At 32.1% G+C, this 7312-nt stretch overlaps 1 long non-coding RNA gene across 1 annotated transcript; it reads right to left on the bottom strand.

Moving 5' to 3' along the window:
• Positions 1–258: 258 nt before the first annotated feature.
• On the bottom strand, positions 259–1909 carry LOC127083266 (uncharacterized). The gene is made up of 3 exons (XR_007788367.1): positions 743–1909; positions 595–651; positions 259–511 (listed from the first exon to the last, which is right to left on the bottom strand). It is a non-coding gene; the product is annotated as an uncharacterized LOC127083266 (long non-coding RNA).
• Positions 1910–7312: the final 5403 nt, after the last annotated feature.

The following is a 7312-nucleotide window of genomic DNA, read 5'->3' as shown; positions in this document are numbered from 1 at the left end:
TATACATTGTTTTTATTAATAGAGGTTATCAAATGACGTTGATAGGTAATAGGTAATGTTAAATAAGTTTTGGACTTCTGACCTACTGTTGAATTACTACATTACCAAGGCTGATAAGAAGGGCGGCGCTTGATAAAACATGCCTTCAAACCATCAAAATTAACATAATCATAAGTATTTTCATATTGAATGTGTGCAAATAAAACCATCAGAAACATTCCATAATAATCATAAAAAATACCAAATATAGTGTGTTTTTGAATACTTGCTACAATTAACTTCCTTGTTCAAGAAGAATAGAAAAAACATACATTTCTCTTTCTGGCCCTATATTAAATTAAGCATTTGTTTTGATCTTTACTTTCTTCGAAGGTTTGATCATTGAAAATTGCGTAGCTCCAAAAACTTCACAATCAACATCTTCAACATACTGAGCAACAAAAACATCCTTAGATGGAGTAGCTGCACAGTTTGAATCTGAATCATTTTCTCCACATGCAGACAATGATTGCTTCAAAATAAATAAAAAATAGTCAGAAAATGAGAAGGTTACCACAAACTCAAAATTGCATGTTTCATAATTAGTTTACTTACTACATAATGGTCAATATTTTCCTGGCTTGCATTCATAATTACAGATTGAGTCTGAGCCTGATTATTCCAGTTTGACATGAATATTAGGTAAGGTTTTGAATTTGACTTAGATTAATATTTCATGTAAATAACTACAACAAACTCAAACCTTATCAGTTATGTAATCAATTTCAATTTATTTGACAAATTCTTTATCCAAAGAAAGCTTCCAAACTGAATCTTGGCAAAAATTTGACTGAACCTTAACTCTAAAATCCATATTTTTTCCCAAAAGCAAATCAAGCTCGTCAGGATAAATCATGGGATCATCTTCTCCATCCGAGTAATGGAATGTTAAAACATTCAACAAAACAGATACACATATATCATTAAAAATGAATACGACGTAGTAAATTTATACCGCTAACATTGACTTAAGCATATTATCAGTTGTCTTTTCAATAATTTCAGCACAATCAGCATCCTAAAACACAAATCAAAACTTTGAATCACCATTAGTAACGTACATCTCTACTTTGTACCTTTTATATCAAACAAATAATATTATCGGGTGATACAACTAACAAAACATAAGATACAAATATAGTAAAAAGATTAAAAATGTCTTTAAAAATCAAACCATGGTATAACTTGTTTGACATCTTCTCCACATGCACACTAATAGGGATTGTTAAGATCAGTTGCTTTTAATGAACATTGTGTCCATCCATAATAGAACCAACCATATTTTGATACAGGAAACTTCAAAGTAGTTGCTACAGTAACACAAAGTGTCTCCTAAATACAATCCAAAAATATCAGACGTATTCAGAATATAATAGTATTTTGAAATGGATTTAAATTAGATATTTATTACTTAGACAAAAATTCTTTAATATCTGAAATATCTTCATTAATCAGCAATTTAGAACCACTCCATCCGTTTGAAACTGTAAACGAAAAATAGTATTATGGTACTAGTGCCATGATTGATGGATTCAAATATGTGTGGAAAAAATCAGACATATAAAACCTTGATAGTCCTTTATCATTGCATGTGTAAGAACAATTGCAGTAGTGCCACTGTTATTGACATCATTGTAGTAATCCAAAAACTTAGACCCATAGTTTTTCCATAAGGTGCAGTTAATAAGATTACCATTATTTTTAATCATGAAAATAACATATTCAATGTAGGTTTATTGGATATGGATTACAAACAAAAATTGCAGACAAAACATGCAGAATGCTAAAAGAAATAAATTACCTCGAGTCTTTAAGCCTTAGTGACATAAAAGTTTTTTGCCCTGGTGTGTTAGCTTGGATGTTGTTTATCTCATGCATAACACCAATAGCATCCGCAATTAATGGTAAATATATTTATAATATTGTAGTATAATTATAACATAAAATATAACTATTTTATAACTATCTGACCTTCAAGTCTATTAAGTTCGCATTTGCCTCCAAGTATCTCAGCAAAATCTTTAAAAAAATACTTTTATGGGGGTATATTTTGAATATCAATAGCTTTAAGAGTCGTACCACCAAGAAACACAATTTTTTTGAAATGATCACAAAGTTTCCACTGGAAATCATTCTCATAAACAATATTGTTATTAATTATACAAGTCATATTCTCCTTAATCCTTTCTTTCTAGTTAGGATCAAAACTTGTATCCTATCACCCTAAATAAAGATTCGAAGTAGTGTAACATTGTCAACTATTTACTTACTGCATAAATATAAATGAAAAGATAATATTTAAATTTTATACCACTGCATTCATTAAAAGCCTTTCCATATGCTCAATTCCCTTACTGTTGATTATGATTCATGCATCAATGATTCGAACCGCAAGTTGTCATGTTTCTTTTGAGTCATTGATGTCTTTTATGTAATCTAATCTTCGACTCATTGTCACTGCAACAAAAATACAGTTAGGGAACATTAATTATGTTGAACATCAATAAATTATAATGAAAACGTACAAATAATTTAATAAAAATGGATAATCCATTTAGCATAATATAGTGTTAAAAAAACGAAACACATGGACAAATAATGAAAACTGAAGAAGATGAACTTTACAAAAAACTATGGATTTGTATGAGATAATCGATCTAAACAACAATGAAACGAATAATAAAACTAACCATAAACACTGAATGAATACCTAAGCAGTGAAAATGCTAAGAACCTGAATTTGTAGAGGAGTTGTAGAATGGCGGAAGAGGGAACAGATAGTCAGATGAGTGAAAGCAGACTTGTAGGAAGAAAAAAATTTGAAAACTTAAGGAATCAAACTAATAATCAAGGAGTTCAAAGGTTTTAGTGAATATTCTCAATGTAAATTTAAGAAAGATGTACCTTGGAATAAACATTAGGAATACAATAATTATAAATATTAAATTACAATTAAGATTATGAAATTATTCTCTAAACTGATTTAATTAAGAATAAAATATAATTTTGATACTAGTTAATTTTTATATATTCAAAGTAGAATCATGATTTCTCTTCCACTTTTCCTTTTAGCATATAAATAGGCTTTCTGGCCACTTTCCAATCCAACACTAAAATGCAATAATCCTTTTTCAAAAAGCCAAGACTAAATTCTTCCAAGTTATAATTATACCAATAGCTTTCAGCAACTTACCCCTTCAATTAGGTAATGTTATAATTATTACATGAGGACATTACACTAGTACAAAAATAATAAAGACTTATGGAGCCAAAATTATCGGCCAGAACTAGAAAAGAGACAACACAAGAGAAGAGACAACACAAGCTAACAGGTGGAAACAAATAGGTGAAAGTAACTATCAAACATTGTTGATATTTATTGTTGTTGAGGGAAACATAATACAAGTATCTACCACGAGTCACTAGTGTTACTAGAAAGTTGAAAATATGAAAGTGTTGAGCTTAATTAGCTTAATGAATTGAAAATATGAGCTATGATTTGTACATTTAAATTAAAACAAGTAAATTCTAGGAACTTAGAAGTTGTATGTTATGTTATCAATCATTTTCGTGCCTTATCAAAGACTATATAGCCGACACAAGGAATACTTGTTGAGGTTACTGTTAGGTGTATAGGGAAACTTGTTCATACCTTTGATCCTTTTTTTTCTTCTAAATGAGCACCAGATTCTACATAAGAGACAATTTGTTGAAGTGACACATGTCACCATAAGTTTAGCCTTTAGACAAATGTACGTGTATATGAAATATCTTATAAAATCATCAATTATGAAATAATAAATGTGATTCGAGATGAACCAAAATTGACGGCCGGAGTTTATGAAGTATATATTTATTCGAATAGTTAATTAAATAAAATGTTAATTTATTCTTGAAATTAAATTAAATTATAGTAAATTAAAAATTTATTTTGTGAGTAGGTTAATTATATATATATATATATATATATATATATATATATATATATATATATATGAGTGGGATCAACTTACTCTAAGAGTAAGTTTTTTAAATTTATTTTAAATCATAGCATTTAAATTGAATCTAATCTAATGATTAATTAATATTTTTTCCTAATTAACCGTTAGATTATACGAAGTAAAACCATCATAACATAAATCTGAGTCTGACATTTCTAGGTTCTGTAATAAAATCATGATGTATTTGATCAATGTGCTTTTATGCCTCACCATCAGATGGAAGTTGCATAGTTTCTAAACTTGTTTTCTTTGCATGATGTCATGTCATTTGACATGCACTGTGCATTGAAGAAAACATTCTTTTTAACATTCATATTATCGATAGATAAAATATGGACTTCATTGTTACACGTTTTTTCCTACAGTTAATGGCTTTATTGTGAATTTGATATCATGGACTCTTACAGAACTTACATTCCTCTAACGCTCCATCATTGATACCAAATTCATTGTCATAAAACAACATGCAACCACAAAAGCAACAATAAATATTTCTTACTTCTAAACCCAACTTTGATACCAACTTCCTCTCATCATAAAAACTTGTAGGAGTCGCGTCCAACATCATTTTTGTGAAGAATTTTAAACATTGATCAGGAACATTCAAATTTGCGTTGACGGTCAATAATCTCACACATATTGATAGTTTTGATTCCAACGACCCCTCATACAATGTCATATTCATTTCTTTCAACAACTGATAACAGTTTTGCGCTTCCTCATTCGAAAATTGTTCCCCATCAAAATCTTGAGGTTCATCATATGTCACATACACCTCAAAGGTATCGCCAACCATGTCGTCGACCAGATTAAATTGTTCCTCATATTTCATATGTGATCAACTGCTTGAAACATTGTATTAGTGTTGATTATGGTTAGAGTGTCGGGTTTTTGTTATCGTCTCCACAGGGATTGTGAGATATCGCCGCCGTTCGACAGTTGTTAAGTTCTTAACTCGTAGTAACAAGGGGTTTTTTGGTTTAGTAACGGTAGCTTGCATAAAAAGTAAGAAAGTGCGGTAAAAGTTTTGGTTTTAAGATTTGAGAAATATTGTCAAAGTTAGGGTTCGACGATCACTTTGCATGCATATGTTCGATCAATAAAACTCATAAACTCCTTTAGATGATAAACTATTTCACAAAGTCCTCCCAATGTGTTTATCTCTAACACACATTGTGGGTTTTCCCATTTTGATCCATTGTTGATCTCTCACACAATCTATCAAAATGACAACTTTTTGGTTCAACTTTATGGTGAACAAAATCATTCATTACTATCTCTAGCTAACAAACAAGAATGGATGAAAATCTAGGTCAAGAGTTGGAAAACATCTCTCGATCATAAACCAACACAAAGAGTTATCAATAAAACAAGGTTTTCACCATATATTCATCATCAAAGAGTTTACAAATGAAGATCATCCCATATACATACAAAGCTTATGATCATTTACATCTAACCTTGACAAAATGAAGGACTTAGCTACTCATTTTCATGGTAGCTTGTACAACAAGTTTCGGTTGAAGGTTGATCAACATCTGAGTCGAAGAATCGAGATTGGATGGGAATCCACCTTCTTTTTGTGAAATATTGTTAAGAGATGAAGAAATATGAGAAAATGGGTTTCTAGGTTACAAAAATATATGATCCCAAGAAATGCTGAAAAATATCTAAGTGTAAAAGTTGTGTTTTCCAAAAAGTAGCTCCTGCTACTTATAGTACTGGTTCCTGAGCTGTCATGCTTGCTAGGCGAGCAGAATGGTTCGCCTAGCGAGCCCCAAAATAGGCCATCAGAAGTGCCTGCGCCCAGAGAAGTCATCCAAGCCCTGTTTGCATGTGTTCGCTTGGCGAAGAATCCTTCGCTAGGCGAAGCCCACGCTTCCTCCTTCGCTCCAGCGAGTTTTGATGTTTTGCTATTGGAATTGCTCGCTAGTGGCTCGCCTAGCGAGTAAGTGCTAGCTATAGTTTTGTCCAAGTCTGGGAGTGCTCACTACTTCCTTCGCCACAGCGAGTTTGATCATTTTGCTACTGTAAAATTCTGAGAATGTTCGCTGGCAGCTCGCCTAGCGAGCACTTCGCTACATCACTCGCCTAGCGAGCATGCTGATGAATGCTTCCTTTCTTGATTCCTTTGCTAACTTTCTTGTGTCTTTGATTTTCTATTCTTTCATGCCTAATTACTGCACAATAACATACAAATTAAAGGTACCAAGATCATTTCACATTGTATTGCAAATCATCAAAAGCAAGGGCAGTTTCGAACACTTTCTCGATAAAAAGTAGTGAAAGATGCCCACATTTGATAGCTCAAATAAGCACTTTTGGGCATCTAACAACTCTCCCCAACTAGATTCTTGCTTGCCCTCAAGCAAAGTATGCCTCTTGAAGGACAAGAGGATTTGCTTAAAGAAAAAGGTTTCTCCAAAATTGGATAAAACGGCTCAAACACAAGAGAATCAACTAGACACAAGTTCTCAATGGTTAGAATAACATAATACACAAGAACTAAAGCCTTATAGCAATGCAAAACATGTAACAATCCACAACAATGTTATCTTGAATGAATCACCCTATCTCTCCTCTTCGAATAAGGATTGAAGAAATTACGCGTTTGCAACCGCGGGGACAATTTCACTCTCCAACAAACAATGCAGAAATCAATTCAATTCATACAATGTCTAACAATTATAAATGGAAATGCGGAAGCACGAAGATCACTAAGGTCTTTCCGGTTGTAGCGTGGTTAGGTTTAGAAACAAGGGTCATATCTAAGGCCTTGAAAACGAAATTGTCGATGCAAAAGAGACATTCACTGTACAAGCTATTTACACATCTCAACTTCGTTCCACTTGTTTCTCATTTGAAACCTCACAACTCTTATTTCACAACTCAATTTTGTTTTTCATTATTTTTCTTCCAAGCAAGCATTCATTTTCATTTTCCTATTTTTTTTCTTTTTCTTTTCACATTGTATACACAAACAGATGTTTCTCTTTTCTTTTTCTTTTTTTCAATGCTTGCTCGGTTATTCAAGAGTTGTGGTACTTACCGATTCTCATTTTCGTTCTCCCCAACTTATCTTTTACTCACCCTAAGTGAATGCTCTTGACTTCCTACGGCAAAAGAACAATTATCAAAAATTTCAGGGTTTCAAGAAAAAAGATTTTGACATCTCGCCTTATTTCAAGCAGAGATTAAACTGTTTAAGCTCAAAGGGGTTCACGAATACTCTCTCTGCTCACGGGTAAGTTGTATTTGGAACTGGTTGTGCT

This window comes from Lathyrus oleraceus, chromosome 5 (genome assembly GCF_024323335.1).
Source record: "Lathyrus oleraceus cultivar Zhongwan6 chromosome 5, CAAS_Psat_ZW6_1.0, whole genome shotgun sequence".
Lineage (NCBI taxonomy): Eukaryota > Viridiplantae > Streptophyta > Magnoliopsida > Fabales > Fabaceae > Lathyrus > Lathyrus oleraceus.
Note: the sequence above shows the minus strand (reverse complement) of the source record. Positions and strands in the feature narration are given on the sequence as shown.